We start from the raw sequence: 11,982 nt of genomic DNA, 5'->3' as shown, positions 1-11,982 counted from the left end.
AGTCAACTTCCAGTACCACTTTTTGATAATTCAACTGAACACACCATGATAAGCCAAATACAACTGCCTCCACTTCTGCTTGATTGTTGGTGCCATGTCCCAAAGGAATAGAATAAGCAAATATTAAGTCTCCATTGGAGTTTCTGAGAATACCTCTTGCTCCTATGCTGCCCGGATTGTCCAATACACTTCCATCTATGTTGAGTTTAAACCACTCATCTGGTGGTTTCATCCATTGGACAAGAGTGACCTTGGTTTCATGGGAGCATTTCTCAATAAGGGTGACAATTTTCATCCAGCTTGATGGCCAAGTGATGTAAGGAAATACAGTATGTAGTAAGTTGAAAGTATCCTTAAACACCAAGAACTTAACCCTTGCAATGTTAGATTGCTTGCCCCCATATTTTATTGCACACCTATTTTTCCACAAGTTCCAACAAATAAAGATTGGAGTGGATTGAAGAATAAGTTTATGGGCCTCATTTTTATAGCTGTTTTCCCACCATCTCATAATCATATACCTAAGAGGAATATAATCAGTTTGGATGCCCAGGGAGTCAGCGAAGAATTTCCAAACCTTTTTGGCAAATATTCCAGCATTAAAAATGTGATCAATGGTATCCACTCCTGCTGGATGACAGCATAAACAGTCTACAGGTTCTATGCCAAAACTGGAGAGTTTCTCATTTGTAGGAAGCCTGCCTCTTAATGCTCTCCATAATAAAAAAAGAGCACTTGAAAGAAATATTTCTATGCCAAGTGTGAGTGTTAATTTTGGTTTTGGTTCTTTGTTCTCTAATGGAGTTCCAGGCAGAAGTACAGGTGAACAGACCATTACAGTTGAGGTTCCACACTGGCTGATCTGGAATACCTTGCTGAAGCTGAAGCTGAGTAGCAAGAATGTTGTGCACCTGAGTTGGAGGAGATAGCTGAATAATCTTGTTTATATTCCATTGTCCCTCTTCAGTAAATTCTGAGACAGTGTCATTGTTGAATCTGTTGTTGTCTTCAGTGAACTGAGCCAATGGGCCAACTCCTAACCAATTATCCCACCAGAATGAGCATGAACCAGACCTGATTTTCCATTGTATGTGAGTTTCCACCTTGTGTTTATTCCTTGTCATAAGCCTCCAAGCATGGGAGTCTTGACAGCCCTTTTTTTTGCTCACAGGGTTAGATCTTTGACAATATTTAGCCTTTAGGAAATCACCCCATAAAGTTTGCTTGGACCTAAAAATCCACCACTGTTTGTATTGGAAAGATTGACAAACATCACTCAAGAGTCTAACCCCAATGCCCCCTTCATCATAAGGAAAACTTAGATTCTTCCAAGAAGACCAGTGATATTTTTTTCTTATCATTTCTCCAACCCCAATAGAAATCAGCCATGATACCTTGAATTTGTTTAATAGTGGTCGAGGGAGGGGAAATAGCTGATAGTAGATGTATAGGAAGTAACTGGAGGACATGCTTGATCAGAGTAGCTTTACCCCCATAACTCAACATTTTTGATTGCCAACCTGTGATTCTGTTAACCACTTTGTTGACCATTTCTGAGAAGTAGATAATTCTAGGTCTACCAATAAAGAGGGGGCATCCAAGATAAGTGATCGGAGCTTCTTTCTGGTGAATGCCAGTATATTTCTTGATTATGTGAGAAGTAGTCCTGAAGGCATTGGAAGGAATCAAAAAGTGACTTTTGGCTTTATCAATGAGTTGTCCTGAAGTCTGCTCATAAATAGCCAAAGTCTTCATAATCAGCATGAGTGACTGCTTCCTTCCTGAGGTGAAAATGATGATATCATCTGCAAAGCTCAGATGATTAATTTGGGGGGGCCTCATTTCCATATAGAAACCATGGTATAGAGGGTCTTGGTGGAGTCTGTTCAAAGATCTGGAGAGCACCTCAGCACCTAAAATAAATAGGGCTGGGGAGAGGGGGTCACCTTGCTTCAAACCTCTTGTTGAGTGAAAGAATCCATATTGCTTGCCATTGACAATGATGGAGTACCAATTATTAGACATGATCCTCCAAGTCATATCAATGAAAACTTCATCAAACCCCATTTTCCTAAGAACCAAGCAAATATATGACCAAGAGACCCTGTCATAGGCCTTAGCCATATCTAATTTGATCACTACATTGCTACCAATGGTGGGCTTTTTAATCTAATGAATGATTTCTTGAGCAAGCATAATATTCTCATAAATGCTTCTACCTTTGACAAATCCTGATTGGTTGGTGGAGATTAAGGAAGGTAAAATAGGGGCCAACCTGAGACATAGTATCTTGGAGATGATTTTGTTAGTAAAATTGCTCAAGCTGATGGGTCTGAACTCAGAAAGTTTATTGGGATTGTTCTCTTTGGGGAGTAAAATCAAACAAGCATGAGAGAAATACTTGGGGAGCCTCTGACCACTGAAAAAAGCATGAATGACAGCCAACAATTCATGTTTAATAATATCCCAACACTTTTGAAAGAAACAACCATTCATTCCATCAGGACCTGCTGCAGAGTTAGGATTCATAGAAAAAACCACCTCTTTCAGTTCCTCAATAGTTAGAAGTGAACTCAGTTTGTTGTTTTGATCTTGAGTAACCATCCTTGGGATACAGTTCATAGGAGTCTCATCAATAAACTTCTCTTCTCCAGTGAAAATATTCTGAAAATGCTCACAGGCAGATTCTGCTATATGGTCATCCCCTTGTATCCATTCATCATTGTCATCAAGGATTTTGTGGATAAACAACTTCCTTCTCCTTCCTCTAATCAAGGCATGAAAAAAATTTGAGTTGCCATCTCCCTCCTTGAACCAATGAAGCTATGATTTTTGTCTGAGAATAACGTCTTCAATTTTCATGTATCTGATATAATCAGCATTAATTGCATGAAGTGCAGCTCTATTTTCATCAGTATTGTCTTGAATCAGGCTTTCTTCTGTAATATTCACCTTCTCCTTATAATCTTTGACTTTGGCATAGATGTCTCCAAATTGCATTTTAGACCAAGAACTGAGTGTGGCAGCAACCCTCTTCATTTTCTGATGGAAAATCCACATAGGGTCTCCTTCCATATGTTTGTCCCAACAATCAGTCACAGTGTCTAGGAAAGTAGGTTGATCTGCCCAGAAGTTAAGAAATCTGAAATATTTGATGTAGTTTACCTGCCTGACATTCATCTCCATGAGAATTGGGCAGTGGTCTGACCCCACAGAAGGAAGGTGAGTGATGCTAGTGTCCTACAACCACTTGTCATTAGCCATAGCTCTATCCAACCTTTTCCAAATTCTAAAGTTGATACCCCTTAGGTTAGACCAGGTAAATTTAGGTCCATTGAACCCCAAGTCCATTAGTCCACAAGCTTCAATAACACTAATAAACTCAAGGCTCTTTCTCATGTTGTAAGGGATCCCTCCAAGTTTTTCACTAGTATCAGCATAGTGAAACATTCTTTCCCATAGTGCTCTTCTGAGGTAGTCTTTGCACTTAGCATAAACAAAAGTCTTGATGTAAGTACCAGGTGCTTCCACATGGTTGATTTCACAGGTGATTTGTTATTCATCTGTTTCCAGAACTTTGCATGAGACCTCAGTTGTCCAAAACAACCAAATCTTTCCGTTGTTGTTGCTAGTAACATGATCCATGGCAAGCATACTTTTAAACATACTCATTTGAGTATTGTCTGAAAAAGGCTCTAAGATGGCAATCATGGATAAGTGATATATATTTTTGAGATTTTTGAGTCTTTCTATGACACCTTGGGTGTTGATACCTCTAGCATTCCATATGATTGTGTTAATCATTGAGATGATCTAGAGGTGAATAATCTTGTGTTTGGTCTGCCTGCAGTGACTGAGGCAATGGGGAGAGCCTTCTTGGAGGGAAATCTCTCCAAATGTATGCCTATGGGGGAGAGACCTTGCTTGGTAGTAACTTGTTGAATCTCATTGTCAAGATCAGTATCATTGCTAGGATTGAAAGCTTTGATCAAGAGCTCACTAGTTCCATCATCCTCATCCTCAATATTAAGTGGCTGGTTGTCAACATCCATTTCATCTTCTGAATGCTCAACATCATACTCATCAATCTCTTGACCTCTTACTATTTTTTGCAGGTTTGTCTGATCAGGGGGCTTGCCAGGGGAAATAGTATTAAACTGAGCTTTAAGAGGGATCACATCCAGACCTTGTTGCTGATCCACCATAATAATTTTTTTACAGGAACTTAAATCCTCTACCTGATGATTGGGATCAGTTTCAGCCTGAGCCTGTTCATGTTGCTGTTTTCCTGCCTGCTTCTTCTTGTTGGCCTTTCTCTTTTTCTTGCTTGGTTTGTTTTTGCTTTTGGGGGTGGTCATCTGTTTGTTAGTGCTGGCTTTGTCACCTATGTCCTTGGCCATTGAGCCTTTCTGAAGGTTGTCATTCCCATTTCTGTCATTAACTTGTTGATTTCCATCCTTAGTGTGATCCTGTTTTTGTTGCTGTGTTGTTGTACCTTGGTTATTGTCTTTTGTTTGATGAGCAGAACTTTTAGTAGTAGGTTTGAAGGTCACTCCTATGGTCAATCAATGGGTTCTCATGTATAACATGAGACAATTCCTTCTCCTTAGGTTCCCTTCCTGCATGTTAGTATGTTTCTCCTTCACAACCATCCTCCCTCCATTAACTTCCTCAGCCATAACAAAAGGGATTTCAGGGGAAGGGGTCTCATTGTCAACACAATGATCATCAACAACAATTACAGGGGTTGGGGGTGGTGGGATCTGAGCATCAGATTCCACTTGCTTAGCACCAGCAGGTTTGAGCATCATACATGATTCCTGCATTTGCTGTTGTTTATGGTTTGCTTTGGTCTGTTGTACCTGTTCCTGTGAGTGTATTGTCTTACCTTGGTCATGGTTTTGGGTGTGATTCTTATTCTTCCTCCTGGTCTGAGTTTGCCATTGTTCTTCCTTATGAGTGTTGTTGTTATCAGTTGCTTCCCCTCTTTTTATTTGCTTATTTGACTGCATTTGTTCCTTCTCCTCATGCTGCTGATGGTTGTTTTTTGCGCCTTGGTTGTTTTGCTTGTCTTCACTTTTCTTGTTGTTTTCCATTTCCTTTCTCTTCTTGATTTCCTCATCCCTTATCTTCAAAGAACAAGTACATGCAATGTGTCCTTGATGTTTGCAGTATAAACAATAAGGATGAGTTTCCTCATACTCTACTACCTGCCACTTGCCTTTAGATGGATCTTTCTCCGAAAAACCAAGCCATAAATGTTGAGGTGTTTCCTTTGTAAGATCTATTTGGACTTTGACTTTTGCCACACTTCCTCTTGTTTTTTGCAGGGAAGCAGAATCCAGATACAATGCTTTACCAATGGGGGCAAAGAGAGCAGTTAAACAATCCATGTAATATCAATGCCAAGGAAGTTCTGGCAATGTAACCCAAATGGAAACAATTGGAGTTTCTTCCTCAGGCTTGAAGGTTGGAGTCCACACCTGCAATCTCATTAAGTGCCCTGCAATAAACATTCTTTGTTTTGTCCATACTGTGATGTGATCAGCTTCATTGTCAAGATCAATATAAATGTGTCTTGAGTTAAAATGTGCAATTTTAACTCCACTAGTTAGCTGTGTTTGAGCAATGAAACTTTTTCTTATCACCTCCATTTTGGGCATTGAATTGATGAATTTTCCAACAAGAGTATTATTTGCATCTTTCTGCCATTTTGAGCATAAAATCTTCTTAATGGAAAGTAATGGAGGGATGTCCTTGTCAAGTGGCCATGATAGGGGGGGGGGTGATGATAACATGGTTGGTATTTTTAGCTTGGTTTGCTCTAAGTCTGGTAGCAAGGGACTGCACAACAGTGGGTGGGGAAGGTTCAGGGATTTGAGAGTTGGTATTCTTATTGCCAGAGTTGTTGAAATGTGGTCTGTTTTGATTATTTTCGGGACTAAATTGGTTGGTTTTAGGATGGTTGGGTCTGTAAGTATCAAAATTGGATGAGACTTTGATGGGAGGAGAAATTCTAGGATCCATTGTGGTGTTTCCTTTGTTAGTTCTCACCACATTTTGCCTATTTCCATCAGCCTGCGCATTATGAATACCTTTCTCATGCTCATTTTGTTTTTCAGAATTCAACAAATTGCGAGACTTATTGTGATCATGTTGATTGTGAGCATTAGGAGCTAACTTACCTGTTATGTTGTTGTTGGCCTTTGGTGTGTGATCTTTATCATGTTCTGAGTCTCCTGAAGTCCCAGTCGAGCTGCTTCTGTTCTTAGTGTGATTGGGGTCTTTGGTTTGTTCCAAGTTGTTACTTCTTTGCTTTCCATTAGCACCCTTATGCATTTGATCATGATCACCACAATTGCCCTTTCCTGCAATTTGGTTTATGCTCCTTTCTTTGCCCAAGTGACTTTCAACAAACACCTTGCCTGCATTAGGATTGTTAGCTAAATTAGATTGATTATTGCATTTAGAACTTACCTCACTATTATTCTCCATGTTTTTGCTGCCTCCCGATGGTTGTTCTCCTCCCTGAGCTTCATTGGCATTGTAATTCATCGATAAGGCCTTATTAATTGTTACGCTCTTGCCAGCAGTCTTAGTAGGGGGAATTGATCGATTCATGCTTGAACTTTGCTGGGATGAAGTTGTGGTGGTCATGCCACCTTCCTGCATATGAGTACTTTTATTTGCAGTCATCAACTTGTTCAATTGACTTCCGGTGACTTGGTCGGAATCTTTGCCGGAATTATTTCCATCATTAACATAGTTGATATTGATATGGTTAGGAGAGTTATGTTGAGTAGAATCCAGCAATGTATTTTGTACTTCTATAATCTACCTCAAATCCGACGAATGTTCATTTGAATTTTAAGGCGATTTTGGAGAACTTTCCTCACAATTCGCCTTGGTAAATCTCTCAATTGGTAAGAGTGAATCTTTTGATTTTGTAACCATAGGTAGCTCGATAGGTGTAAAGTTCATTCCATCGACTGGAATAATCTGAATCACTCTCGATTTCGCCATGGAAATAATTTGTTGAGCCCACTTCAACTTGTCTTCTGAAAGATGAACAGTCATCGCCTGACTAGAATTCAAATTCCTAGAGTTGTGGTTCGAATTTGTGGGTGATTCTTGTTGGAGGAGCTGCGTCTCACTATTATGCATCATTTCCACTTGGTCCGGTGGCTTGAGGACCACCGCCGGAGGCTGTGCAGCCATTCCGGTGGGACTGTATTTTGGAGCTCCTAGTGACCGTTAGACAGATTTTTGGAGAGAATGTATTTCGACAGGTTTGAGTTAGAAATTGAGATCGCCAAATTTTTTGATGATAAATTGGGGTATGAGACTTCATTCATGCATTGCACAAGTAGACTTTGAGAGAGAGCATGGTATGTCTTTTATGAATTTATGATTATGAGTTGACATCATGTTTTAAACAATGTTCCTTTTCTTTATATTGCACTTGTTTTAAACTGTTTTATAATGAAATGAGTTCAGTTAAGTATTCATGAGTTGAGTATTTCAAGTCGAGTATCATATCTTTGAAGTCGAGTATCTAATCTTTGAGTTGAGTATCTTATTCTTGGGTTGAGTAAGTTGAGAAAAGGTAAGTATGTTCTTTTTTTATCAAGATTCAAGCTTATGTTTATGTTTTAGAATTCTCCTTGCATGCTCGTACATTCCACGTACTGAGTCATTTGGCCTGCATTTTCTCATGATGCAGACACAGGTATTCAGGATCATCAACAGGAGATTCGTTGATACATCCAGGAGTTCGAGTTAGTTATGGTGAGCCTCCTTGTTTCCAGAGGATTTCATTTACTTTTCAGTTTAGTTAGGATGTTGTGGGTCTTGTCCCGACTTCCATCTTTATCAGTTAGAGGCTTCATAGATAATCAGTATAGTTGAGAAGTATGTATTATTCATTTATTTTATTAAATGTTTTAAAGACTTAAGTTGCCTATTTTATTGTGAGTTGAATATATTATTTTCATCATGTTTTAAACAATTTTCCTTTTTCTTTATATTGCACTTGTTTTAAATTGCTTTATATTGAAATGAATTCAGTTAAGTATTCATGAGTTGAGTATTTCAAGTCGAGTATCATATCTTTGAAGTCGAGTATCTAATCTTTGAGTTGAGTATCTTATTCTTGGGTTGAGTAAGTTGAGAAAAGGTAAGTATGTTCTTTTTTTATCAAGATTCAAGCTTATGTTTATGTTTTAGAATTCTCCTTGCATGCTCGTACATTCCACGTACTGAGTCATTTGGCCTGCATTTTCTCATGATGCAGACACAGGTATTCAGGATCATCAACAGGAGATTCGTTGATACATCCAGGAGTTCGAGTTAGTTATGGTGAGCCTCCTTGTTTCCAGAGGATTTCATTTACTTTTCAGTTTAGTTAGGATGTTGTGGGTCTTGTCCCGACTTCCATCTTTATCAGTTAGAGGCTTCATAGATAATCAGTATAGTTGAGAAGTATGTATTATTCATTTATTTTATTAAATGTTTTAAAGACTTAAGTTGCCTATTTTATTGTGAGTTGAATATATTATTTTATTGAGAGTTTTTCATTTGAGTTAAAGCTTTGTATTTCAGTTTCATGAAGTTTATTCAGTTTTTTAACTTTGTATGCTTGAGTTAGTCTTCCGCTTGTAGTCAGCCAGGATGAAGGTTCGCTTGGGGACCAACAATGGTTCTTGAGTGCCACCCACGTCTAGGGTGTAGACTCGGGTCGTGACACATTTAGGGCTTTATTTTAATAGATTTAATGTCTTCAAATGCATATTTTGTGTCAATAACTGATGTAAATCCTTGATTTTCAGGTATTTGGATTGAGGGACAAATGATGGACACTAATGAGCAAAAAGGAACAAGGTAGCTGAAATAACGAAGAAAAGAAGGACTGAGGATCGCCTAAACCATTGGGCGAGTCGCCGAATGGCCATGGTCTCACCTAATGTTCTAGTGTGCCAAGCCTTGAAGGAGAAAATCAAGTCGGCGATAGAAAGGAGCTGTCGGCGAGTCGCCGAACGGTTCCGCGATGCAGTGCCATATCGCCCAAAGTTACAGAGCTTGAAGTTGCTGAAGGCCAAAGCAAAAAGGCGATGAAATTGACCAAAGGGCGGATCGTTGAGTGGATCGGCGATCCCGACTTATTGCGCCGAATGGTCCTTCACAACACATTTTTGGCCACTATAAATACACTATTGAATATTTAGTTTAGCATTATCATCATTTTTATCTATCAATCTTGTTTCTATCTTTTATTTTTATGAGAGTAATTTTGAGTTAGAACTCTGAGTTGGGAGACAGTATTTTCCTTAGCTTTGAAGATTTCCATTTCTGAGAAATTGGAAGTGGGTATTGAAGATTCTTCATCTTAGACTTTTGTAAAGATGAAATTAACCGTACCCAGTTGATGGAAACACAAATTGGTAACAATTTCTATCTTTTTATGATGTCTATCTAAATCCCCAATTCTTGGGGTGTGATTATGTGATTATGGGTTGATTTAATTGCTGGGTATTGTTATTTGATAGTGTAAATGCTGTTTAAAAGTGATTTCATTCAGTAATTATGGCTTAATCTGAAGGGTTGTAGTTGCAAATGTAACTCTATCTTCGTGTTTTTGGCTTGCTCGAGAGAGAGGTTTTAAAACCAAAATTACTGATTTGATGGTCTGTGGGTATTGAGTTGTCATAGGTTCAACTTGAGAGAGTGAACCCTAAATCCTTTTCCACACATTCAGCTCGAGAGAGTGAATGGACTAAAGTGAAGGCTGTGCTTAATTGCTGCTTATTGGTGTTCGAGAGAAACCAATTTGATTCAGGGTAAATTGTTCGAGAGAAAATTTATCCCCACTAAAGTCTAACTTAGTCACTAATTTATAGCTATTTACTATCAATTGCAATTACCCAATAATCCGATCACATCCCAAGAACCCATCTCCTTACTTGTTATTTTTGTGTTATTTGCTGTTGCAGTTGATAATTACAATCAAAACCCCTCTGTTATTTGACACTTGTGTCACCCTAAATTTAAAATATTCTTTTATTCGTAAATGTTTTTACCTATGATTGACTTGAACATATTTGTGCTTGACTCTTGATTCTCAAATCACTCCCTGTGGGAACGATCCCAACCCAATTGGTTGGGTTATATACTGACTAACGATCGTTGACTCTTAGAACTGGATTAAGTGTCTTTGATAGCGTTATTCTATCAGCCACCTACTTCATTATGTGCTAGGAGATATGATTGTTTTAAGTTGATCTAAGTAGAATCTTATGTCAAAACTTAATCGGTAATGAAGCTTTCAACTCAACTTTGTGTTAGAGGGTTCTTGTGACCTTAAATCATATCCAAATCCATTCGAACTCTAAAGAATTGAACTTTACACATATGAGCGATTTAAGAATCACAAGATACAATTTTACATGCAATTAAAGAATGGTTCGGGCTTTAGCTTAGAAATTTTTGGTATGTTACGCAAACTATCTCAATCTCGATTTTCTCATTTTGTCCACCATGGAGGTCACTCCTACCTTGTCTGGAATATCTTCATTCCTAATCTTATTTCTCATAGTATGCCCACATATTACCTCAACATCCTCATAACCATGACTTTCATCTTCTGAACATGAGAGTTCTTGAATGGTCAATGCTATGCCCCATATAACATAGTCAGTCTAGTCACCATTATTTAGAACTTACCTTTTAATTTATTACAGTACCTTTCTATCACACAAGAATTCAGAGTTCATCTATAATCATTGTGAAAAGAAATGGAGTATGAGTCGATTCATGGTGCATCCCCATCATGACTAGAAGTGCTTTGAGTCTCTTTCCATTGTTCCCATCACTAGTTTTGACTTAATCATATATGTCATTGCCTGTCCACGTGTAAGTCATATCTATACCTCCAACCTCCTAGCATCTTCATAGAATCTCTCTCTGAACTTTATTGTAAGCCTTCTCTAAGGTTAATGAATACCATATGCAAATCTCTCTTTCTCTCCTTATATTGCTCTACGAGTCACCGCGCAAAGTGGATGGCTTCTAACGTTGTAGATTGACCTCGATAAGAATCCAAACTGATTCTCAAGAATTAACACACCTATCCTTACCCTCATCTCCCCCACTCCCACCCCACACTTTCATAGTATAACTTAGCATTTTTATTTCCCTACAATTGTTGCAATTTTGAATATCATCATTGTTCTTGTACAACAAAATCATCCTACTCTACCTTTGTTCTTCACACATCTTCGTTATCTTAAAGATGACATTAAAACGATAAGTCAGCCACTCCAAATCTACCCTGCGTATGCTTTTCTAAAACTCTACTAAAATCTCATCTAATGTTGTATGAAAAAATTACCTTTATAAATTACGTTAGACTCAAATCAAATATTTGCTCATTATATTTTTTAACCTTAGAGATAAAATATTAGTCTCGTCTTACATTATAATAACTTGCTCATAATCTAACATTTTCTAATAAAGTGTTTTAGATCATTATCTAAAAAATAAAGGGCAAACAACATAAATCCCACTAGTTTAGGAGCTAATTACCTCTCTTCCCGTGAGTTTTCGATATTACAATTTCTACCATATTTTGGTTTCAGATACATGTACAGAACACGTTTAGATACATGTATGTCGGATACATGCTATATATGCAGATACATCTTATTATATGTATCTAAATATAAAAGGTAGTTCGGATACATGCTACTCGGATACATCTAATTATATGTATCTAAATATGGAAAGTAACGTAAACACATCAATTTAGGAGGAAATCACGTGTTTTCCTATTAATTTCTTTCTCCAATTCTTCCATGAATTTCCTCTCCGAAAAATTTCAAAAAAATAATAAATTTCTTCTCATTTTTTTGAGCATCAGAAATTTTTTCTTATAGGTACATAATCTTAATTCAGATACGTGTACACTTTATGAGATACGCAAATTTT

The sequence above is a fragment of the Solanum tuberosum genome, unplaced genomic scaffold (assembly GCF_000226075.1).
Source record: "Solanum tuberosum cultivar DM 1-3 516 R44 unplaced genomic scaffold, SolTub_3.0 scf00078, whole genome shotgun sequence".
Classification (NCBI taxonomy): domain Eukaryota; kingdom Viridiplantae; phylum Streptophyta; class Magnoliopsida; order Solanales; family Solanaceae; genus Solanum; species Solanum tuberosum.
Note: the sequence above shows the minus strand (reverse complement) of the source record.